Raw genomic sequence first — 27,068 nt, forward strand, 5'->3', positions numbered from 1 at the left:
ATATTCCGGCAGACCAACATCTCCAGAGATTTGGAGCTGAACCTGTATGGAGACAGCTGGCTGATTGGTGAGTGACATGGGTGTCAGGTATGTCCCCCCCCCCCATGATGCAGACATCACGAGGGGCACATGCATGACTAATTTTCCCTTCCAGGTGACTCTGGATATGCCCTGGGACCACATATGATGACCCCATTCAGGAACCCCCAAACCCCAGGAGAGCAACGCTACAACAAGGCTCACATACGCACCCGGGCAGTTGTGGAGCGTACATTTGGGCTGCTGAAGTCCTGTTTCAGATGCCTGGATAAGTCTGGGGGTACACTGTTGTATTCCCCAGACTTTGTGTGCCAGATCATTGGTGCATGTTGTATTCTGCACAACTTTGCCATGAGAAGGGGACTGGAGATTGACATACGTGCTGACCTGACCCCCGACCCAGGCAATCCCCCCCTAACCAACTCTACTCGGTCTGCTGAGGGCACAGCAGCCAGGAGACGCCTCGCAGAAGGCATTTTTTCACAGTAAACGCACATGAATAATGTCACAATGAGAATGTTTCTTTTCACAGTAAACGCACATTAATAATGTCACAATGAGAATGTTTCTTTTCACAGTAAACGCACATGAATAATGTCACAATGAGAATGCACGAATGCACACCACTGTGGTCCCTAGCACAGACACATCACATGCACATCGAATTGGATTAGATCCAAGTACCCCCCCCCCCTTTGGTACTTGGGAGCAGTAACGCCACGCCTCCAATTATGTCACTGTGCATTCATACACCATTCAGGAACCTGGGATCACTTCTCCCTGGTCCTGGGGATCCCTTCTCCACCAAAACTGAGGGTGACACCCTTATTTTATCAGGAATGCCTCCCCCCCTTCACATTGACACATCATTCACACACATAAACCAAATCATAAGTACAGTATAATAAACAAAATCATAAAAAAATAAAATAAAAAAAATAAAATTAAAAAGTACCCCTGCAAATTAATTCCGGCGGCGAGTGCTCCGTCTGGGCTGCCCAAGGGCACGGGCATGGCCAACTGGAGGATCTTCACAGGGGGGATGTTAGCAGGGGAGGGAGGATCTTCACGGGGGGGTGTTAGCAGGGGAGGGAGGATCTTCACGGGGGGGGTGTTAGCAGGGGAGGGAGGATCTTCACAGGGTTTTTTTTTAGCAGGGGAGGGAGGATCTTCACGGGGGGGGGTTAGCAGGGGAAGAAGGAGCCTCCCCTGGTGTCTGTTCTCCTGCTGGCCTGCCCTCCAAGGCCACTGCTATCATGTTCAGACAGACAGTGATGGCAGCCGTATTGGCCTGGCCAGCCCGGTTATTGTCCTGCACAGCCCGGGTATTGTCCTGCACAGCCTGGGTCAGGGCAGTCACCTCCTGGGTCACGCCTGTTGTGGCGGTCTGCAGGGACCACAAACATGTGATGACCCCCAAAGAGTTTGTGGCCACATCACCGAGTGACTCCCTCATTGCACCCAGGCTGTGCTCCATCTTGGTCAGAGTTTTTTTTATCTCACCCAGAGTGCGGGTCTGCCGGGCATTGTCCTTCTGCAGACTGGCCGGCAGACGCTCAAACACCCCCCTGGTCTCCTGGGTCGCCATCCTGCCTGCCCCTGAGGCTTGTGGCTCTGGAGGAGGGTAGAGAGTGACCCTTGTGGTTTGCAGCCTGTTGGGGGAGGAGTGGGAGGGGCTACCCCTGATGGTGGCCTGACTGCTGCCAGCCTCTGGGGTAGCCTCAAGGGTATCCTCAAATGTCATTAGATCAGAGGCCAAAAGGATTTCCCTGCCAAGCTGCAGGTCTTCTTCTTCCACCCCCTCATTCTCCTCCCCCTCATCCTCCTCATGAGGGGAGGTTTGGCCACTCCCCTCCCCTGGGGACTCCTCAGCAGCCTCTTGTCCTTGGGGTGGTGCAGCAGCCTGGCCTGATGGGCCAGCAACCTCCTGGTCATCTGTGGAGGACACCAAACAATCACAGGTTTGAGGATCCACACACTTGGCACATCTTCCCTTCCCCCACCCACACATGCTAATCACCAGATAGAAAAACAAAAAACTTACCTGGCCTCACAGGAACATCAGAGTCAAAGCCAGGCAGGCCCACCACCTGCTCTGGCTGGAAACACCGGGCCACTGCCCATTCCTCCTCAGTCAGCCGGATGGGGCATGGCCCCCCTCCTCCAGTGCCCCTCCTATGGGCAGTGAGCTTTGCCACCTTATTGCGGACCACGCTCCTCAGATCATTGATCTTTTTCTGGATGCCAGCGGGGGTCCTCGTCTCCCCCCCCGCCGCATTTATGTGATCCGTAATTTTTTTATATATCTTCTTCCTTTGGGCCGGGAAGGTGTTCCGGCTATCGGGCCCATGTAAATATCGCCCATATTGGATGATATACCTGGCAAGGATTTGCTTCTCCACATGTGTAAAATTAAGCTTCCTGCGCTTGGGAGCCATCACAGACACCACCCAGCAACAAGAAAACTCACAGGACAAACAAACAAAAATACACACACAACAAACAAACAAAAAGCAAAACACACAAGCAGACAGCTACTACAAAGTAAAAAACAAACACAAAATCCAAGCAGAAAAAAAAAAGTAACACTTAGCAGAAACAATCAAACAAAAAATACACTTATCAGAAACAAACAACAACTACAATCTAATACTCCTCCAAAAATTCTCTATCACACGCAACTCATCAACAAACACTGACAAACGTTCAGAGCAGAAGCAACTTGCTCTAGGAAGGGAACACAGGGAAATACTTTTGCAAGGGAAGTGTGTTTGACTGGGGCTATTTACACACAGGGCGATCCTCAAACTAAGTATGCTTGGCCTTTTACCTATCTCACTGATTGCGCCGAGCAAAGTTCTGCACATGCCCAGTGAGCAGCAGATTCGTGCGTGCATTCGCAGTACGGCCGGCCCTTCATTTGCATGGGGTCACAGCTCATTACAATGAAGCACACCCACTTCCTTCCCACTTGCAATAACCCCGCCTTACGCCTCGGAATTTAAGTTACTTAAGCGCAATTTTGTGCGCAAATGCGCTGTGGATACGGCACTTACGACACCAACTTAGGGCACCGTAACTTAAATGACATAAGTTTTGAGTAACTTATTTTTCGCCGCTGGCTGTGGATTTGGCCCTAAAATCCTATTTTTAGTTTGACTAAGACTAAAACAATTCAGATGACTAAAACACAACTAAAACTTAAATGGCACTTTAGTCAATTGTTATGCTGTTTATGCCCAAAACTATATCAGATTTTAACTTATATTTTAACGCTGCTTACAAGGCGTAGTAAATGCATGTCACAGAATTCAAGGAAGTAAATGTGTGAAAATCTTCACAGAGTAACTTTGCAAAATGAATGATCATTCATCAGAGTAGGCTAGAAATAATTGAAATACAATGTGGAAATATATGATTTTAGATGTTGATCATAGATGTGCTTTAAATCGCCATTTTAGAAAGATGTCAAAAATCCAAAAAAGTGTATAATTATAATGTCTAAGTGGCCGTCACCACATGAGGGAGACTTTTCTCATATCAAAGAAGAAACCTTATAAAGTAACTAGTAAACCATTTAAAGTAGCATTGCACTGGTATCCATGCCAATACTAAGCATTTGCATGAGTACTTGTACTCATGCAAATACTTTGATACTAAAACCGATACCTTGAGACTCAGTTTACATATGTGCAGGCTGGTTTGCAGTGTTATTTTAAAGCCCGGTCGAATGTGATTTTTTTGTTCAGTGGTTCAGGTGCAATTTCAATGGGAATTGTAGTGTATGAGATTAGAAATCATGGGGGGGCGTGGCCAGCAGCCGAGGCGGATGGCTGTGTAAGGAGAGAGCTCCGTGAGACCCGCTCGAATCCAGCTCCATCCAGCGACGCAGCAGCTATTTTTGGGCACCATCCGACTGTCCCTTACCTCGGGGAACCCAGACGCAGCCATGGGGAAGAGAAAGAAGGAGAAAGGGCCGAGGAAATTGACGGACTTCTACCCGTCGGCGAGCACGCCTAGGCCGCAAGATGGCGCCGAGGCCTCGGACTCGCGTTCCGGCCTGCACCTCAGCAGCGGTGACGGAGCGACTCCACCTCGTGGCCAAGGCTCCTATCCTCCACATAACATCAGTAGAGTCTCATCGCCCGGAACATCACCCATACACAGCCCGCAAAAATCGGCGCAGAAAACGTCCTCATCCCACAAATATGCAGGTGAGCCAGGGGATGGGTGTAACTCGCAAAATAGCACTAGTGACTTTGTGGAGCAGATTAATGAGTTCCCCACTACAGGCCAACCCCTTAGTGATACAGTGATGAGGGACATGTTGATTACGCTCAGAGTCTCCCTGCATAAAGACATGATGCTATGTGTCACCCAGCTAAAGAGTGAGGTGTCTGCCATTGGGGATAGAATCAGCCATGTTGAAGACAAGATGGGGGACTTCACAACAGCCCACAATGAACTAGTGGATGCCCACAACGATGCCGAGGGAGAAATGCAAGCCCTAAAAGAGAAATTAGCGGATTTGGAAGACAGGTCAAGAAGGAATAACATAAAACTGAGGGGGGTGGAGGAAGCCGTGACCCCAGCGGAGCTCCGGCATTATGTACAGGCCTTCATAGCAGCCATGCTTCCTGATGCTTCCACTAACGAAATTATAGTGGACAGGGCTCACCGGCTCCCTAAGCCCAAATACCTGCCTGAAGGGGTGCCAAGGGATGTCATAGCTCGGGTACACTTTTTCCACGTTAAGGATGACCTCATGAGATTCACCCGGAAGAATCAGCCCCTGCCAGGCCCCTATTCCAACATTAGTGTCTTTGCTGACCTGTCCAAGCACACCATGATGGCGCGCAAAAACCTATCCTCATTTACCAAAATACTGCAGAATCACCATATCACATACTCCTGGGGCTTTCCGACCAAACTACTGGTTACCAAAGAGAATCGCACATATGCGATTACCAACATTGAAGATGGAATTGTCCTGGCCAAAAAATGGAACCTGCTCCCAGAGGAAGCTGATGTCCCAACACAGGATCAAAATCTCCCAAGGCTATCCCCTGAGTGGCGTCAGAAGTGACACTCCACACTTTCAAATGAGCATTGTCCTGCTCCCTTCTTCCTTTCTCACCGCAGTACTATGCATTGCCTTAAAAGTATGAACACCAGAGTAGCTGGCTCTGGGTCTCGGGGAGACGTATCCCCCTATCTCTATTGCGAAAATGCTCGCACCTAGTGGAACTGTTCGTTTGTTTTTTACGTTTTGGTTCAAGTTATTTGTTTTTCTTTTTATTATTTTTACTGTACCAAAGGATTCCCACACCGGGAAGGATCTCCCTTCAGAGAATTTGTTAACCGCAGACACCTTCAGCATTTCAGAACTTTTACAGCCTTGGAAAGGTGGACCAACAGCACCATCTTCAGGTAAACTTAAAGTACTACATCTGCATACAGAATACTCCTCACCACACATGGAGCATCCCTTATTGTTACCACCATGACGATTTCAATAGTATCCATGAATGTCCATGGTCTTAACAGTCCCTTTAAGAGATCTTCCATGTGGTCAGAAATGGCCAAACTTAAAGGAGATGTGATCTGCATCCAAGAAACACATTTTATGACTTTTAAACAACCTAAGTGTTCACACAAGGCCTATCCACACATCTTTCAATCCACTGCCCCTGTCAAGAAAATAGGTGTTCTGTTGGCCATTAAACATTCTGTGGCGTTTAAATTGCACGACTTAGTGTGTGACACAAACGGAAGATACATCATCCTGACCTGTGATCTGAATAATGCAACCTATACTTTGGTCAATCTGTATGCGCCGAACAGGAGGCAACCGAGATTTCTGAACTCTCTACTGAGGAAAATTGAAAAAATCAAAAAAGGATCTCTGATTCTGTGCGGTGACTTTAACTGCATACCTGATCAAACTATGGACTGTTCTCAACCGCAGGTCTCATGCAGAACAGAGATTTGATCCCTTATCCACAGCCATAATTTATATGACACCTGGAGATGCCTACACTCCTCGGAAAGGGACTACACCCACTATTCCTACCCCCACCGGGCATACTCCAGGATTGACCTGATCCTTTCCGACCTACCTCTTCTGCAAAAGACTTTGGAGGTCAAAATACACTCTATAACGTGGTTGGACCATGCTCCTGTGACCATCCTGCTGCAGGATGGCTATCCATCCTCTCCGACCTATTTGTGGAGGAATAATGTCGAGTTGCTTTCCAACCCTGTCTTGACAGATGGAATTGGATTGCAACTTAAAGAGTTTTTTGCTATTAATGATAATGGTGACACCTCTGTGGCCTCCCTGTGGTGTTCACATAAAGCATTCAGCAGAGGCATTCTGATCCAGGCTTCTGCCAGGCAAAAGAGGAGGAAGGCAAAACAGTTGAACGACTTGCTAGAGGAGCTTAAAACCCTAGAAACCCATCACAAACAAAAACCTACCCCCATTCTAGAAGACAAACTATTTCTTTGTAGACATAACCTTCGCATATTGCTAATTGCCACTCACCAAACGTACCTACGAAGGTCTAAGGCGACATACTATGCCCACGGCAATAAAGCAGGGAAAGTTTTGGCAAGATACATAACTAAACGGCAACAACAGACCAAATTACCCTACATTAGAGATCCACATTCTAACGAAATGGTTAATCACCCGACACATATAGCCAATGCATTTATGAAATACTATAGAGATCTTTATAATCTCCAACTAGACCCACTCACCACGCAGCCCACCGAATTAAATATTAACTCATTTCTCAATGCAATCTCTTTACCCTCATTAACTGCCGAGCACTTAACTACACTCAATGCCCCGATCACCCTTACAGAAGTCACAGACACCATACATGCCCTTCCTAATAATAAATCTCCAGGTACAGACGGTTTCTCGTCAGAGTACTATAAGGTCTTCTCTCCGATTCTTGCTCCGTCCTTATGCGCCTTGTTTAACGGTGTTGCCTCCTCCTCTATATTTCCTGAAGAAATGCTACAAGCAAGTATTGTAACATTGCCTAAACCAGGGAAGAAGCCCGATACTCCACAGAATTTTAGACCTATATCTCTCCTTAATACAGACCTTAAGGTCTATGCGAAGATTATAGCGAATAGGTTGGCCACTATCACTCCCTATTTAGTAAAGTCGGATCAAGTAGGATTTGTTAAGGGGCGTCAAGCCCCAGATGGCACTAGGAGACTATTTAATTTGATCAGCCTATTGGAAAGCAGGAAGACACCAGCAGCTTTTTTAGCCCTAGACGCAGAAAAAGCTTTTGATAGGGTGCACTGGGGCTATCTCAGTGCTACCCTACAAAGATTTGGCCTGCAAGGCACCATCCTATCAGCAATTTCTGCGCTATACACATGCCCCTCGGCTAGGGTCTTCTCGTCCGGTGCCATCTCCGATCAATTCTATATTACAAACGGCACTCGTCAAGGATGCCCGTTGTCCCCTATAATCTTCACCCTGATGATGGAACTCCTGGCCGAGACTATCAGATCCAACCTAGACATATCAGGGATTAAGGTAGCGGGAGACATCCATAAAATAGGTCTCTTTGCAGACGATGTAGTCTTGACAGTGACGAATCCGGCTTCTTCCTTGGCAAAAGCACAAGAAATATTACAGCAGTTTGGTGCAGTATCCTATTACAAATTGAATATCACTAAATCCTGTATCCTACCCATTAACCTCTCTAAGTCATTGGTAGCATATCTCAAAGGAAAATTCCCATTTCAATGGATGACTAACTCCCTCACATACCTGGGTATTAAATTGATCCATCCCTCTAAACAAACGTACAAGATGAATTTTAATCCACTTCTCGCAACTATCAAAACGGACCTAGAACACATCACAACATTTGAAATGTCATGGCTAGGCAGAATAGCAGCACTGAAAATGACACTTCTCCCCAAAATTATTTACTATTTTAGGACCATCCCTGTGGTGATTCCTGAGGCCTTTTTTTCACAAGTTGAAAAATTGTTCAGGAGGTTCATATGGCAGGGTAAGATGCCTAGAGTGACGTTTGCCACAATTCAAAGACATAAATGGGAAGGAGGTATAGGGTTCCCTACTCTACGGAATTACTATAGAGCCGCAATCCTAGACCAAATGAAGGCGTGGTTTGAACCAGTTCCCTCCAAACTTTGGGTTAAAATAGAAAAGGCAATTGTTAGAGGAAGGGACCTTCCGGCACTATTATTAGCTAAATTGACGAACCTACCGTTACCACAAACTGTTTTGCCCTCTATTGAGACTACACTCACAGTATGGGGGAGTATACAACCCTACATAGACCCTACGACAAAAAATAAACGCAGAATTACCGACCTTGCAATCATTGAACACCTGATACCTGACCTAACAACTTCCTCATGGAGACAGGACGGACTGACAACCGTTCAAGGGGTGTTGAATAGACATCCACCCACACATATGTACTCTTTCACTAGACTGAAACACTTCCAATATTCACATTCAAATTTAGCTTTTGAACTCCCTATAGATATCTGGTCATATCTTTGCACATCCTATGATAAACCTAGGGGACAATCTTGGTTCTATGCCCTTCTACAACATAGCAAAAGACTCACTAAGACGTCACACATGACTAACTGGGAAAAAGACTGGGGCCACACATTCCCACTTGATGTATGGACGAAGGCGATCAAACTGACGTACAGATATACCCACTGTACCAACCATTGGGATAACATGAAAATTCTACATAGGTCCTACCTTACGCCAGTTAGACTGTCATTGATCTTCCCTTCCGAAACTTGCCTCTGTTGGAGGCAATGCGGAACCAAAGGTAATATCTTCCATATACTATGGGACTGTGAACGCATTCGCACATATTGGAACGATGTATTTAAGTTAATGTCATATGTCACAGGTATTATTGTACATCCAACACCTCCTCTAGCTTTAATGAATATTTCGATTACTCCCATTCCGGTCTCATTAAGAAGCATAGTGATACATATTCTAATAGCTGCCAGATTAACCCTTACTTCAAAGTGGAAAACTACCCAGGTTCCCAAGCTAATCGAGGTAATACAGAGAGTATCTACACAACACTCATATGAAAAATACTTTTCCATTCAGTCTGGCAATTCCCGCTCTTTCCATGAACAATGGCTACCTTGGACTTCTAAATTTCCTGATTAAGACATTCCTCTCAACTGTCTAATGACAACCAATAGGGGATCATTTGGTACAGATGTTTTATGTTTTATGTGTTAATTATTATTTTATTTTCCCTTTTTTTGTTACTCTTTAATTACTTTAATGAGTTCTATAATCCATGTCATAATGTTAAGAATGATATTGGTTTGCGCATAGTGATTCCGGCCTCTGCTTGTGGGCCCGCCCATTTGGGTCCGACCTGCAGGTAGTGGTCTATCGCTCTGAATAAGCACTAAAAGAAACATGCCTTATTACAACAATATTTGATTGATTTACCTAAACATGCTCCAGGTTACTAGCTTCTCCCTTTGTAGGGGACCGTGGCTCCACATTGTGTAGTAGGACGCGCGGTCTCCGACCCTGAATTCTCCTTTGCAACATGTGGTAACTTCATTTTGGATATCATACAATATATTGTTACTAGTTGACTATCTTTTGTGGACCTGTGTTGTCCTCTTTTTGATGTCTTGCCTATGATATGTTCTTTTTTAAAAACCTAATAAAAACCAATTGAAAAGAGATTAGAAATCATACCTTAACCGAACTGATAGGACTCTTTTCTTTTTTTTTTCAAATTGCACTGCGGCCAGCCTGCAAATATGTGAACAGGTTGTAAAAACTCACTGAAACACACATGTAAACTGATGTGAAACTGCAAGTGAAATTTGTATGGTTTTCCAATCAGTTTTCATGCATGCATGTATGGTGTGAACAAGCCATGTCAAACAAACTGTCACATGTCACTAAAAATAAGTATCAGTGAGTACTTATTTTTATATCATTATTATTATGAGGATTTAGTGGTTCAGGTGTACTTGAGTAAAAGTATTGTTACTCAAAAAAACTGGTATTGGTGCATCTCTAATGTAAACCTATAATCTACATATTAGACTGTAATTAAGAATGTGGCAGGTGGGCAGGATCTACCCCCTTGGTAACCTTTCAAAGATTACGCTCAGGAGAATCTCAACAATGGGTTCATCTGGCCTTTGACCTCCACACAGGGACGTAAGGAGTAGTGATCCTTCTAAACCACAAAAACAGATACCTGCACCAGTTAGGGAGGTCTCCTGAGGGTATTATTTTAAAGCTTACCAAGGGGGTAGATCCTGCAAAAAGGCTTTTCAGCCCCTGGAAGGCGTTCAATAGGGCAGTTATACGGCCAATGCGGGGGGAAGAGCATCAGCCCCTCGCTTGTTAAAGACATCTAAGAAGTCATGGTAGTGTTTGGGTACAGCTTGTTGTACCTCAGGTTCAGAGTCCATGCATAATAATGTGGAGGGCGGAGCTAGGGACTCTGGTAGACAATGTACCCGACAGTAGGTGGAAGAGAAAATGTCAGTACTGGAAGAGGAAATGTCCCATGGGTTACAGGCCTGGATTTTATTCATGACCCATCAGGCAGGTTAATCGAGTCCTTGTGCTTTAGTCTTTAAGGGGATGTGTTGCTAGGAGACAAAGGTCAGGTCAATAAAGCAACTATAAGCCCCAGAGTCAATAATGGCGATGACCAGCACTTCCCTTCCCTGCAACTGGAACTAAAACTGGAGAGTGAGATGGGTAACACGAAGGGACAAAGAAATGTGGTTAACAGATAAGGTTCGCCGCTTGGGTGTCTTCACAGGACAGGTGTGTATGTAATGGCCAGTTCCCCCACAATAGAGACAGAAGTTGTTTTGTTGGCAGTATAGACATACTTCAGGAGACAGAGGGGCGTACTACACCAAGCTGCATGGGTTCTGCCGCTTCGGGTGCAGGACTGACTGAAACAGGCTGGCTAGGAGCAGCACATGGTAGGAGCAGGACTGGTACAAGCTGAGACTTGAGGCATTGCCCAAACTGGACGCTGCTGCTGGGAGGATCTTTCTGATCTCTGCTCACTGAGCAAGCAGTCAACCTGGATGGCCAGTGTAATGAGGGCCTTCTGGGTGCCTGGAACACCCACACGTGCCCAGCTCATCCTTTAGGCTCTCTGAAAGTCCAAGACGGAACTGGTGTCACAGTGCTGTTGTTCAACTGCATATATGCACTCCAGAGCCTGAAGTCCATTACATAGTCCTCGGTAGTCATACGGCCTTGCTGGAGTGCATGAAGGGCAGCCTCTACTGGGGAAGTTCGCTGCGGCTCATCACAGATTCTCACCATGGCGTCAAGGAAGATGGACATAGACTGCAGCACTGCATCATTCCTCTCCAGCAGCTGGTGGGCCCAGGACTGGGGCTCCCTCTGGAGTAAGGAGATGATAAATCCCACTTTAGTGGACTCCAGTGAAAATGTTTGTGGTTGCAAGGCAAAGTACATTGACATGCATTGCGGAATGCACAAAATTTCCCCCGGTCCCCCAAAAACCTCTCTGGTGCTGGAACGTTGGGTTCAAGGGGTGAAATCATGGCTGATGGCACTGTAGTAGCAGTCCCGGCGGTAGAAGGTGCAGTAGTAGTCACAGTGGTGCGTGTTTGTGCCAATAGGGCCTGTACTCGCTGGTCCAGCTGCTTGTAGCCATCCTGCAGGGATTAGACAGATTGGGTCAGGACAGCGAGATGCTGGCAGATGTCATCTCTGGAGGCTGACTTCCCACTTGCAGGCTTAGACATGGCTGTCTCATACTGTCAAGCAGGGCTTTTTTCATGGGGAACTCAGTTCCACCACCTCTGGCTCAGACCCTTTGGTGCCTGCTCACCACAATCACTTGTAAACACAGAAGTCTGGTTTCTGTGTTTACAAGTGACAGCTCTGCACTCTGTGTGTAACCACCTGACCTCTGCATTCTGTATGTAATGCAATCCTGGTATTTAATGCCCCTTTAAGACCCTTCTACTGTTTGTGAAATCTGGGGTCGTGGTTGAGTTCATGCACCTGTTTTCTGAGAAACAAAGCTCTGCTGTCAAGTACTTGATAGGTGAGCCTGACATGTAGCAGGAAGGCCTCACGTACAACCCTGGCTCAAGGACCACCAATGTTATGAACAGTGGCAACAAGAGCCAAGTAGTGTAAGAGTACCTGGATCGTCTCTTGTGCAGCTGATGAATTCCCAGCGTAGACCAGCAGCTGCAGTCAGCTTGGCAGACAGGAAACAGGAATCTGGAAGATGCAGAGCTGTGGAGACACTGGATGCGTGGCCAGACAAGCCAGGTTCAGTAACAGATGATCAATCAAACACAATTGACCAGCAGAAGGATCACTATGCACATGGAAGGCAGGAAAGAAAGATCACTATGGCACATGAAAGGCAGGGGGATCACAATGGCACATGGAAGGCAGGAAGATATCTATGGAACATTGAAGGATTATTATGGCACATGGAAAGCAGAATGGATCACTATATATTATGTGGAAGGAAGGATTAGAGGGAAGGAAGTCAGACTTTCACTCACCCGAGGCTGGTGGTCTCCAGAGGTTCAGGCAGTGATATCATGGGCACTCCTTCAAAATGTGCGCCCACACAACCCCTTCACAGGCACAGCATTGGATGCACACAGGGGGTTGTGGGTGGGCACCGGGGGTTGTGGGTCATCAGAGGGGTCCCTTTTTTTACGGGATGTAGAGTGGACGGGCAGTGAACAGGATTTGGGCATGGGCAGGGTGTGCTGGCTGGTGTGTCAGTCTCAGTTGTTTCGGCACTGTGGGATTCAGCCCATATTCGTGGGACACTGGGATTTACTTGAAATCCCGGGATGGTCCTGGCAAATCGGGGATGGTTGGGAGGTATGAAACTACCCCTACAGCAGGAACAGACCTATTCCTTCTGCCAAATGAAATTATATTAATAACAATATCACCTATACATGATTCCATTAATGGATAAATCTCCAAAAAATGCTATATAGTCTGTGTGTCCATAATAAAGTGTGCATAAAATATTAGAATTCAATTTTAGTATTTTTTTTCCAATCACTTTATGTCCCCATTATTGCAATGAACTTAAAGGATCACTAAAGGAAAACAATTTTTTTGCTGAAATTACTGTTTACAGGGTATAGAGACATAATAGTTAACTGATTCCTTTTAAAAATGATTAAAAATAGATAAAAACCAATCATATAATGTACCTGCAGTTTAGTTTCGTTTTTGCTGTTGTTTCCTGGTTCTCTGATGTACAGAGCCAGAGAGCCAATAGAGGGCAGTAAAGGTTTTGCAAAACGAAACTGGATTGGTGCTGAGGGGTTTTAATCACACCTCCTTGATTAGTCACCACAGTGAGAAATCTCCCAGTACTGTGGTGATCAGGAAACAGACAACCAGGAAGTGTCCAGAACAGAGAGGAATTACAGCAACATCAAAGCAAAAACGAACAATGAGGACATGAAACCAGGACTGCAGTAAGGTAAAGGAAGCTATTTAGCTAAAAAAAAAAAAATTACTGACACCTGTACACATAGGCACACAAATCCCCCCCCCCCAGTCACCCCCCGATCACCCCCCCAGCCCCCCTGTCACACTGTCACTAAATAGCAGTGATCATTTATTTACTGATCACTGCATTTAGTGTCAGTGTGACAGGCAGTTAGTGTCAGGCAGTTAGTGTTAGGTCCAGGGTAGCCCCCTACCCCCCCAATAAAGGTTTTAACCCCTTGATCACCGCCTAGTTAACCCTTTCACCCCCCTTTTGCCAGCGTCACTAAGCGATTGTTTTTCTGATCGCTGTATTAGTGTCGATCGTGCCGCTAGGTAGCTAGTTATTTTTTGAGGTTCGCCGCCATGTTTTTATAGCGTTAGAAAATTTATGGGGGTACCTAACGCTATAAAAACATGGCGGCGAACCTCAAAAAATAACTGGCTACCTAGCGGCACTAGCGACACTAATACAGCGATCAGAAAAACGATTGCTTAGTGACACTGGCAATAGGGGGTGAAAGGGTTAACTCTAGGGGCAATCAGGGGTTAAAACCTTTATTAGGTACCCCCATACATAAAATAAATAAATAATAAAAGTTTTAACCCCTGATTGCCCCTAGAGTTAACCCTTTACCCCCTATTGCCAGCGTCACTAAGCGATCGTTTTTCTGATCGCTGTATTAGTGTCGCTAGGTAGCTAGTTATTTTTTGAGGTTCGCCCGCCAGGTTTTTATAGCGTTAGGTACCCCCATACATTTTCTAATAAATGTTTTAACCCCTGATTGCCCCTAGAGTTAACTCTTTAACCCCCTATTGCCAGCGTCACTAAGCGATCGTTTTTCTGATCGCTGTATTAGTGTCACTAGGTAGCTAGTTATTTTTTGAGGTTCGCCCGCCAGGTTTTTATAGCGTTAGGTACCCCCATACATTTTCTAATAAAAGGTTTTTTTTTTTTTTTTTTTTGCAAATAAAATATTTTATTGGCTGATCAATTTGGTACATAAATAACAGAATCTGACTTTGGATCATGAGCAATTGCCGAGTTCATGTGCCTTAGTTCACAAAGACACTCCTTCTGATGCATCAGTGCAAGTTGTGGATTTCCTGAGATGAACTGGAAGCTGTTCCACAATGTAAAAATCGCACAATGGAGGAACCTTTATTTAGAGCTTTCAGATGAACTCCGTGTAGTCTCATCAGCTGGCGACAGGTTACTATTCACAGATGGGGCAGACTTTTCTTCTTTTTTTGCAGACTTCTTCTTTCCACCATCTTTCCACAAAGACTCCAGGGTTACAACGCTTTGGAGGCTCCAGTCATACAGCGCTGTACCGGTATCCTTTGCAATTGTAGCTGCCTGTTGGGGGTAATAGAGAGAGGCACCAATTCCCATAAATCCCAGAGGATATATTATTTTCTTTATTCTTGAACCTCTTGCAAGAAATAAGCCAACAATTCCAGCAAATCCAATCAGACCGAGTCTGGGATAGAATCTCTTAGATTTTCATATGTCATTTTTGAATGCTCCACAGCAGTCTCCACCTTAGGCTTGGTCTTTGTGTATACATCCTGACACCAGCTAGTATACGGTGCTGCAGACTGTCTGAGCCATGAAATTCCCTCTTCCAGTTCAGTCTGCTTCTCTTCAACAAATCTGGCTTCTTGCACTGGGCTGGAATAATAATAATAAATACTCCTGATTGCCCCTAGAGTTAACCCTTTCACCCCCTATTGCCAGCGTCACTAAGCGATCGTTTTTCTGATCGCTGTATTAGTGTCGCTAGTGCCGCTAGGTAGCTAGTTATTTTTTGAGGTTCGCCCGCCAGGTTTTTATAGCGTTAGGTACCCCCATACATTTTCTAATAAAGGTTTTAACCCCTGATTGCCCCTAGAGTTAACCCTTTCACCCCCTATTGCCAGCGTCACTAAGCGATCGTTTTTCTGATCGCTGTATTAGGCCGCGTACACACGGTCGAACATGTCTGCTGAAACTGGTCTGCGGACCAGTTTCCGCGGACATGTCCGACCATGTGCACGGCCTAGCGGACAGGTTTCCAGCGGACAAAAGTTTCTTAGCAAGCTAAGAAACTTGTCCGCTGGAAACATGTCCGTCGGACATGTCCGATGGTTAGTACACCTAATCGGACATGTCCGCTGGTTATGACATGTAACCAGCGTCCCGAAATCCCGCGCATGCGTCAAATTGATTTGACGCATGCATGGAAGCATTGCACTTCCGTGTTTGAGAACGTCAGTGTCTTCTACGTCACCGCGTTCTCTGTCTGCGGGGATTTCGGTCTGATGGTGTGTACACACATCAGACCAAAAGCTCCCAGGAGGCATGTCCGATAAAAACGGTCTGCGGACCGTTTTCATCGGACATGTCTCCTCGTGTATACAGGGCCTTAGTGTCGCTAGTGCTGCTAGGTAGCTAGTTATTTTTTGAGGTTCACCCGCCAGGTTTTTATAGCGTTGGGTACCCCCATACATTTTATAATAAAGGTTTTAACCCCTGATTGCCCCTAGAGTTAACCCTTTTACCCCCTATTACCAGCGTCACTAAGCGATCGTTTTTCTGATCGCTGTATTAGTGCCGCTAGGTAGCTAGTTATTTTTTGAGGTTCGCCCGCTAGGTTTTTATAGCGTTAGGTACCCCCATACATTTTCTAATAAAGGTTTTAACCCCTGATTGCCCCTAGAGTTAACCCTTTCACCCCCTATTGCCAGCGTCACTAAGCAATCGTTTTTCTGATCGCTGTATTAGTGTCGCTGGTGCCGCTAGTTAGTGCCAGTAACGCTTACACCCACGCGCAACGCATACTCCCCCCATATGTGGAATTACACCCCAAAATACATTCTGCTGCTTCTCCTGAGTACTGGGATACCACATGTGTGAGACTTTTTGGGAGCCTAGACTCGTACGGGACCCCAAAAACCAATCACCGCCATCAGGCTTTTTAAGGTTGTACATTTTTTGATTTCACTCCTCACTACCTATCACAGTTTCGAAGGCCATAAAATGCCAAAATAGCTAAAAAAAAAAACAAATTACCCCATTTTGGAAAGTAGACACCCCAAGCTATTTGCTGAGAGGGATGTCGAGTCCATGGAATATTTTATATTTTGACACAAGTTGCGGGAATATGACAAACTGATTTTTTTTTGCACAAAGTTGTCACTAAATGATATATTGCTCACACATGCCATGGTTATATGTAGAATTGCACCCCAAAATACATTCTGCTGCTTCTCCTGAGTACAGGGATACCACATGTGTGGGACTTTTTGGGAGCCTAGCCGCGTTCGGGGCCCCGAAAACCAAGCACCACCTTCAAGATTTCTAAGGGCATACATTTTTTATTTCACTCCTCACTACCTATCACAGTTTTGAAGGCCATAAAATGCCAAGATGGCACACAACCCCCCCAAATTACCCCATTTTGGAAAGAAGTCACCCCAAGCTATTTGCTGAGAGGCATGTTGAGTCCATTGAATATTTAATTTTTTTGCCCCAAGTGATTGAATAATGACCAAAAAAATAAATAAAAAAAAATTACAAAACGTTGTCACTAAATGATATATTTCTCACACATGCCATGGTTATATGTGGAATTGCACCCCAAAATACATTTTGCTGCTTTTCCTGAGTACGGGGATACCACATGTGTGGGACTTTTTGGGAGCCTAGCCGCGTACGGGACCCCAAAAACCAATCACCGCCTTCAAGATTTGTGTGAGTGAAATCAAAAATGTATGTCCTTAGAAATCTTGAAGGTGGTGATTGGTTTTTGGGGTCCCGTACGCGGCTAAGCTCCCAAAAAGTCCCACACATGTGGTATCCCCGTACTCAGGAGAAGCAGCAGAATATATTTTGGAGTGCAATTCCACATATAACCATGGCATGTGTCAGAAATATATCATTTAGTGACAACGTTTTGTCAATTATTTTTTTTGGTCATTATTCAATCACTTGGGGCAAAAGAAAATAATATTCCATGGACTCAACATGCCTCTCAGCAAATAGTTTGTGGTGTCTTCTTTCCAAAATGGGGTCATTTGGGGGGGTTGTGTGCCATCGTGCCATTTTATGGCCTTCAAAACTGTGATAGGTAGTGAGGAGTGAAATCAAAAATGCATGCCCTTAGAAATCTTGAAGGTGGTGCTTGGTTTTCGGGGCCCCGTACGCAGCTAGGCTCCCAAAAAGTCCCACACATGTGGTATCCCTGTACTCAGGAGAAGCAGCAGAATGTATTTTGGGGTGCAATTCCACATATACCCATGGCATGTGTGAGAAATATATCATTTAGTGACAACTTTGTGCAAAAAAAAAAAAACAGTTTGTCATATTCCCGCAACTTGTGTCAAAATATAAAATATTCCATGGACTCGACATGCCTCTCAGCAAATAGCTTGGGGTGTCTACTTTCCAAAATGGGGTCATTTGGGGGGGGTTTTGTGCTATTTTGGCATTTTATGGCCTTCAAAACTGTGATAGGTAGTGAGGAGTGAAATCAAAAATTTGCGCCCTTAGAAATGCTGAAGGCGGTGCTTGGTTTTCAGGGTCCCGTACGTGGCTAGGCTCCCAAAAAGTCCCAAACATGTGGTATCCCCGTACTCAAAAGAAGCAGCAGAATGTATTTTGGGGTGCAATTCCACATATAACCATGGCATGTGTGAGCAATATATCATTTAGTGACAACTTTTTGTAATAATTTTTTTGTCATTATTCAATCACTTGGGACAAAAAAAAAAAATATTCCATGGACTCAACATGCCTCTCAGCAGTTTCCTTGGGGTGTCTACTTTTTAAAATGGGGTCATTTGGGGGGGTTTTGTACTGCCCTGCCATTTTAGCACCTCAAGAAATGAGATAGGCGATTTTTTTTTTTTACTAAAGACATGTGGCTGAATACATTTTGGTCTAAATGTTTCACTAAAATTTAGTTTATTCAATATTGTTTACTTTTTGTTATAAGAAAAATCTTTTTTTTTCAAAATTTACGGTCTTTTTCCGTTTATATCGCAAAAAATAAAAATCGCAGAGGCAATTAAAATAAAGCTCTATTTGTGGGAAGAAAAGGACGCAAGTTTCATTTTGGTACAACATTGCATGACCGCGCAATTACCAGTTAAAGCAGCGCAGTGCCAATTTGTAAAAACACCTTGGGTCTTTTAGCAGCATATTGGTCCGGTCCTTAAGTGGTTAATGTAACCAATTGATTAATGCAAAAATTATCAATATTATGTAGCAATTGCCTAAATCACCAGTGAGGTAAATATAATTGCACATAAGCCTCCCTATCACTCCAATTCACCACCGTGAAGGGATTCCATGCAAATGGATTTTTAGCTAAAGTTGCAACCCTTCAGATCTCATAGAGATCTATAAGGCATGATGCAGTGCACCAAGGCCACCAAAGTACCACTCTCAGTTCTCCAAGTCTGCTGCTCAGACCTTCACTGACACCTTTAATCATACCCAAGTAATATAGAAAAGACAAATCACATAGTGTTGTAGAATATTAATAGCACAGTATCCTAATAAAAATCTGCTTACAAGAGTAAAAATGCACCGCACATGCGGTTAGTTTACACAAATATGACAGATGACCAACTTCCAGTTCTGGTGTGGTGTCTGATGCCACTCCCTCTTTGCGTTTTGTCATGTTGACTTTATCAGGATGTGAACATCAGATAAGGAAGCTCTTTCTTTATATGTTGACTGCACACACCAGGGGGCCCATACCACGGATGAGTCCCCCACACTTCCACCTCATAGGATAGTTACCACCATCAATGACCACCACCGCCAACCATCCGCTGCCATGATGTGTACTGCAATAACACCTGAAATAAAGAAAAGTTAACGAAACCCAGGGAGGGCGGGTGGGAAATCTCTCCTCTAACTGATTCCCCTGCTGTGTTGCCTGTTGCCTGCTGTGTTGCCCGGGTCACCCCTCCTGTCCCTTAAATAAACAAAACCCCTCCTCTCCACAACTTTTCCTCCAATCCCTTAATACACCCCACTTTCCAAACTAACTTCCTTAACCACTTAAGACCTGGACCAATATGCAGGTTAAGGACCTGGCCCCTTTTTGCGATTCGGCACTGCGGTCGTGCGACATGGCTCCCTAACAAAATTGGCATCCTTTTTTTTCCCACAAATAGAGCTTTCTTTTGGTGCTATTTGATCACCTCTGCATTTTTTTTTTTTGCGCTATAAACAAAAATAGAGCGCCAATTTTGATTTTTTTTTTTAACTTTTTAGTATATAAAGGCTGGGATAGTGGTGCTGCTGAACCAATTAGGTTTGCAAGATTGTGGGTGTCCTTTAATAATAGTAAACAAGTGTTGGGTAACCTGTATGAGGGCTTAATCCAATGTAAATGGACTCCCTATGGACACACGCTAGAACAATAGAAGCGTATGTAGGTTGCCCCGTTAATAGTGCTAAATGGAGCTTGTGGCCAAGTGAATGATTAATTTTTGGACCTCCACCATGGGTTGGTGTCCAATTGTGTTGAAAAAGATCAAAAAATGAAAAAATATGAATAAGTGAAAAATGCTACAAAAACATACAATTCAGGTCAGGACCCTGTGCAGGCCAGTAATTCAGTCCAGACCCTGTATAGGCCTCCAAAGGCAAGGAGAACCTGTGATTCAAATGTGCTCAAAAGTGACTCAATCTATGATGTCCTTAGGCAAGAACCTTTGATTGAGCTGGTTCATGAGGGTCATCAACAAACAATATAGTAGTGACACCAAGTACACACAATCAATAAACACCAACGGCTCCCGTTGGCTCCCAATGAAGGTGTATGTGAATTGGATTAATCCCTTGCGAATAGGTTATACGTGAAATTATGTGATATAAGGTATGCAGTCAGGACACTGTGCAGGACAGTAGATTTAAGCTCATAGTTATAGCCCAAAAATTGGGGCTGAAATGGCAATAATTTCCCCAGTGGGGCTCCTATCAATTACCACAGCCTATTTAGTGAGAGCAATCCACACAATATTACAGACAGCGGTATCGGACTAATCCGAAATAGAAAAAAAAGCAAAAAAGGATAAAAATAAAAATAGATAACAATGACAGTCCCCCCTAACAATGCTACAGTCCACAGAGGTAATTATTCTATGAGCTATAGGGGTTCCACTAGTCCTGGTGGAGAAAGTGGGGTCAAAGTTCAGACATCAAAGCGCAATCCCTGGAAACAAGATATAGTAGAATATCTCTAAAGTGACTTCAAGTGCTGATCCCTCACAGATCAATATTCAGTGACTGTTGTGCTCCCCCGCTTAGGTCCCCACTCACCAGATGTCGGTACCCCCGAGGGTACACTCTGGGAATATATCTTGGGCAGGCAATGTTGGTGTCACTCAAAAAATAGAAAAGAAGGAGGTCCACATAGCGTAATATGTTTTAAAAAAAAATCAAAAAATACATTTTTTAAAGAAAAAGTTTAAAAAGTGTAGTGGAGAACCTCCACAGCAAGTCCCAGAGGCACCTGGGTGGATCCCTAGTAAAAAACTAAAATATAAAAGCAAATAATCAGCCAAAAGACAGTTCACTTAGCTGTCCGCCTGTCCCATATATGCTGGAAACCGAGGCTGCCGACACCGCCGGTAAACTCTTCCGTGGGCGTCCGTGTCAGTCCAGGCAGCTCGCATCTGGGATGGTAGGCGTGCGGACAAGCTGGCAGGCGGGCGTGCGTGCTTGCGTAGTAGTCATCTGACGCGTTTCGTCATGTGACTTTTTCAAAGGTGATACAAGCTCCGTACGTACATAGTTCTTTTATGTACGGCAGCAGATGTATCCCGCCTCCCAAAGGGAAGGTGGCAAATGGCAATTGGATATAGCAGTTCCCGTTGAAAAAAACTCCCGCCTATTAACCCTTGGTAATTCCAAATATAGGAAGTGGGGATAACCATATGCCACCGTCTTTTAAGTAACAAAACATAGCATGTGTTAAAATGCATACAGTAAACACACGGATGCTATAATGACCATTCTAGTGATTCATAGTGTGAATGATTAATGATGTTATTTCATTATAAATAAAAAAATGGCGTATGTCTGAAACATGAAAAAAAGTTGAAGCTTTACAGCTCATCATGTATTCTTACTATCAACATGGAGGGCCTGAGAGATGGAGAAACTCCAGGATAAACCAAAATCAGAGTAAACTAGATTGTTGAAACTAATGTATAGGGAGATGTGAGTTTTAAGTATGCTGGATTGGAAAGCCCACCTGGGGCTATATAAGTGTGTCCACAGGGAAATGGTGTGTGCTAATGGGCAACAATATTAGCCCACAATAAAGAGTAGGCGGTGCAATCGTGAAGAGGGAGATGTGGGTTTTAAATATGTTACATTAAAACGCCCACCTCGGGCTATATAAGTATATGCACACGTAAGTAGTGTATGCTAGTGGGCTGCAATTTTGGCCTGCTATAAAACATTTGCAGTGCAATAGTGAAGAAGGCAGATGGCCCAAATAGATTGTCTGCTCCATGTCTGTGGGATATCCATATATTCATACAAAAAAAATATATATAACAAGATAATTATAGGGAGTGGGACCGAACCACATAATGTTAAATATGTACAGTTGTGAACAGTTATAACAGATAGTATTCTAGTGGGGTTTAAAGGATGCATAAAGAGTCATATAATATCCAATGACCTGTGCCGGATGTATTCATTACTTCATAGGCTAATATAAGGATGCCAGAAAGATAGTGTAATAATTCCCCGTGTAATCCCAATTTCTAAAAAGAAAGTTGGAATGAATAAGTGAGAAATGGGTAGGAATTATAAAAATAAGCTAATAGGCTTTAGCAAAGGCCAACAGAGACATCTTGATAATGCTAATAGAAATTCAGAATGGTCACCTCAGGGTGTATTCTAATACAGTATCCGACCCTTAGATGTAATAGTTGGCCCTAAATGGGTCATAACAGAGTAAAGGAGGATCAACATGGGACAGGAACACTACCCCTTGCAGACAGAATAAGCTACAGAGGTCCAAATAGTACTGTGGTGGAAAATAAGTGTGACCTTAATCTTGACCTTGCTCCCCTTTTCAAGCAAACCTGAATACAAGGAGAAAGAAATACAATTGCAAAACAGTATAAAGAAATATGACACTGAAATACAAATGAAGAAACAAAAGAAGTTCAAACGGGATGTTCTGGACTACAAGAACAACAAAGTTTACAAATGGCAGGCGGAGGACTGCCCCCTTTGATTTGGATGAAAACTCTATGGATGATAGTTCAAGTGAAGATTTGGAAGAAACAGAGATTGAGGAGAATTCTGATAGACCACGATTAAGATTTGAAGTGTCCCCAGAACCAGAATTAAGAACCTCAGCAAACTATAGCCAGTACCCTAGACCACGAATGGATATGAGAGATCAACAACGCCAATGAAAACCGGAAAGAGGCTATAATGGACTCCCCACCACCCCAAGAAGATATAGGTCCCCTGCCACCAGAAATTGAGGATGGAGACAAAATTCTACACAAAGGGACAAAGAGAAAATGGGGGTTTTCCGAGAGGAGGTTACAACAACAGACCCCCTGGAAGACGACAACCCAAAATTACATACAGAAACCCCCGGTGGGGAGGCCAAACCAGGAACCAAGGGGGAGCCACTGGATGGGAAAATACACCAAAAGACAGAGAGAGACACCAGGAACCTCTAGATCTACACACCCACCGGAATCAAGAAATGAATGGGAGACTAGGGAGAACCCAGGATTGGGAGAGGACAGACACAACAACGGATTGGCACCAACAAAGAGGAGATGCACTAGAGGGAAGAGAGTGGGGCAGAAGAAAAAGGCAAAGAGAGTATTAGGTGAGGGTATTTACAATCTCAGCAATGCCACCTTCACGGATGAAGAATGGCAAGCCCTTGACCTTGCCCTAAAATTTGCACCTGACAAATCTCTAAACAAATTTGACACTTATATAGATCTGCAAAAGTTCATGAGGAAATTGAATCTGAAGAAACATTTTGCCTTGAACACAGACCAACGATTACCAGAAACATCAGTGTATACACACACCACACTGAAAAACAAATCATTATATAACCCTCAAACACCAGGCAACCAATGCCTGAATGCTTTCAGGAAAATGGTGGAGAAGGATATTGCAAGTCTAGAAAAGAAACAACACAGAGGAAATAGAAACATTTGGAAAAGGATAAAACAAATTGGAGAAAAGAAAGGAGTGGTCATCAGACCAGCGGATAAGGGGGAGGGGGGGGCTGGTCATACTTAAAAAAACGGATTACGAGACAGAAATGGAAAAGCTGTTACAAGTACCTGACACGTATAAAAAGCTAAAAAAGAACCCCGCACCAATTTATAAAAAGCAATTAATAAAGTATGTCAACAAGGGAGCAAGTCTTGGAATCCTAAATGACAAAGAGGCCACGTATCTTATATCTGAATCCACAAAGACCCCGGTTATTTACCAGGTACCAAAAATACATAAGATACTAGAAAACCCTGCCAGGGAGGCCTATCGTAAGTGGCATCAACTCCATTTTGATGTCTTGATCAGTTTCTCAAGCCCCTGGTGACTAAAGGAAGATCCCATCTAAAACATAGCACTCAGTTAATGGTGGAACTACGGAACATCGATAATATAGATAATCTGTTACTGGCGACGATTGATGTAGACTCTTTGTACACCAGCATCAGACGAATAGATGGATTAAAAGGGGTGGAGATGGCTTTACATCAACTAACTAAGATGAAACAAGAACAAATATCATTCTTCCTGGAGGGACTCAAAATGGCTATGGCGAATGACCATTTTTGGTATAAGAAAGAATTTTACGTACAGAAAAAAGGAGTAGCCCTGAGGGCACGCTATGCTCCTAGCGTAGCTAACCTTTTCATGGATATGTGGGAAGATGAATACATTTATGGTCAGAACATACCTCAACTCAAGCTCTATAGACTGTATATTGACGATTTTATGATCCTATGGGACGGAACAGCTGAATCTTTGGACAGTTTCATGCAGCAATTTAACAACAATAGGTATGGCATAACCTTCACAGGAAAATGGCACACACAGAGTATTGATTATCTGAACTTACAAATCTTTAAAGATAGAGGTGAATTATGCACAAAGACCTTCTTTAAGAACACAGGTATATACCCACATCCAGCTGCCACCACCCGAAATGTATAGGGAATATACCCAAAGGGCAATTGTTAAGAATTAGGAGGAATTGCCACCGGGTGGAGGATTTCGATATTCAAGCTGAAGTTCTCATCAAAAGATTCTTAGAAAAGGGCTACAAACAAGACATGCTCACAAAATTGAAAGATAACATCCGAGACATGGATAGCCTTGCTCAGCAACAAGAAGTCACATCAAGCAACTACCATGGACTTATCTTTCATTACAGAATACAGTAATCAATACCAACAAGTTGTAAAGATCTTCAAAAAATATTGGCCCATTTTGAAAGAGGATAGAACACTAGTTACAATACTGCCAAAACGTCCACAGTTCATCTACCGCAGAGCACCCACATTAAGAACACACCTTGTCCACAATGTACTCGATCCCCCCACCCAAGTGTCCAGAACTTAAGGGGTTCTACAGATGCCAAAGATGCCTCCCTTGCAAAACTAATAAACCACAACCTCGGAGAAAAACAACATTCAAGTCCCATGTGTACAATAGAGAGTTTCAGATAAAAGAACTTATTACATGTAAGAGCACACATGTGACCTATGTCATAGAGTGCCCCTGTCGTCTCCAGTACGTAGTCCGCACCACCAGACCCTGACGTGTGATAATATGTGAACATATCAAAAATATACGTAATGGATTCCCAAAACATAGTCTCTCGAGACATTTTGCGGAAAAACATCATAAGGATCCATCTTGCCTTACTTTTTATGGGGTTGACATCATTAAGGATCACTGGTGAGGGGGTAATAAACAGATACAGGTTTCACAAAATGAGACCCGTTGGATACACAGGTTGGGGTCTCTAGCCCCTGGAGGCTTCAACCTGGATATTGATCTGAATTGCTTTATTTCTAATTTTTAATGTTTAGTAGTCCCATTTGCAATCACAATCCATATTATGGACAGACATCTCAATATATGACCTACTTAGGAGTACCCACTACATCTAAGGTTCAGACCTTGATTAAGGTCACACTTATTTTCCACCACAGTACTATCTGGACCTCTGTAGCTTATTCTGTCTGCAAGGGGTAGTGTTCCTATCCCATGTTGATCCTCCTTTACTATGTTATGACCCATTTAGGGCCATCTATTACATCTAGGGGTTGGATACTGTATTAGAATACACCCTGAGGTGACCATTTATATTAAGATGTCTCTGTTGGCCTTTGCAAAAGCCTATTAGCTTCTTTTTATAATTCCTACCCATTTCTCACTTATTCATTCCAACTTTCTTTTTAGAAATTGGGATTACACAGGGAATTAATACACTATCTTTCTGGCATCCTTATATTAGCCTATGAAGTAATGAATACATCCGGCACAGGTCATTGGATATTATATGACTCTTTATGCATCCTTTAAACCCCACTAGAATACTATATTTTATAAGGAACTTCCATTGATATGACCCCTCAAGGGTCCATGTTCACAACTGTACATATTTAACATTATGTGGTTCGGTCCCACTCCCTATAATTATCTTTTTATATATATTTTTTGTCTGAATATATGGATATCCCACAGACATGGAGCAGACAATCTATTTGGGCCATCTGCCTTCTTCACTATTGCACTGCAAATGTTTTATAGCGGGCCAAAATTGCAGCCCACTAGCATACACTACTTACGTGTGCATATACTTATATAGCCCGAGGTGGGCGTTTTAATGTAACATATTTAAAACCCACATCTCCCTCTTCACGATTGCACCGCCTACTCTTTATTGCGGGCTAATATTGTTGCCCATTAGCACACACCATTTCCCTGTGGACACACTTATATAGCCCCAGGTGGGCTTTCCAATCCAGCATACTTAAAACTCACATCTCCCTATACATTTGTTTCAACAATTTAGTTTACTCTGATTTTGGTTTATCCTGGAGTTTCTCTATCTCTCAGGCCCTCCATGTTGATAGTAAGAATACATGATGAGCTGTAAAGCTTCAACTTTTTTTCATGTTTCAGACATACGCTATTTTTTATTTATAATGAAATAACATCATTAATCATTCACACTATGAATCACTAGAGTGGTCATTATAGCATCCGTTTGTTTACTGTATGCATTTTAACACATGCTATGTTTTGTTACTTAAAAGACGGCGGCATATGGTTATGCCCACTTCCTATATTTGGTATTACCAAGGGTTAATAGGCGGGAGTTTTTTTCCACGGGAACTACTATATCCAATTGCCATTTGCCACCTTCCCCTTGGGAGGCGG

General features: G+C 43.7%; 1 protein-coding gene and 1 pseudogene across 1 annotated transcript in view; one reads left to right on the forward strand and one right to left on the reverse strand.

The window, feature by feature from the left end:
• PIK3C2B (phosphatidylinositol-4-phosphate 3-kinase catalytic subunit type 2 beta) overlaps positions 1 to 27,068 on the forward strand; it is a 1,746,470-nt gene that overhangs the window by 898,835 nt on the left and 820,567 nt on the right.
• Positions 14,601 to 19,275, reverse strand: LOC120928740 (annotated as a pseudogene).

The sequence above is a fragment of the Rana temporaria genome, chromosome 2 (assembly GCF_905171775.1).
Source record: "Rana temporaria chromosome 2, aRanTem1.1, whole genome shotgun sequence".
NCBI classification, from domain to species: Eukaryota; Metazoa; Chordata; class Amphibia; order Anura; family Ranidae; genus Rana; species Rana temporaria.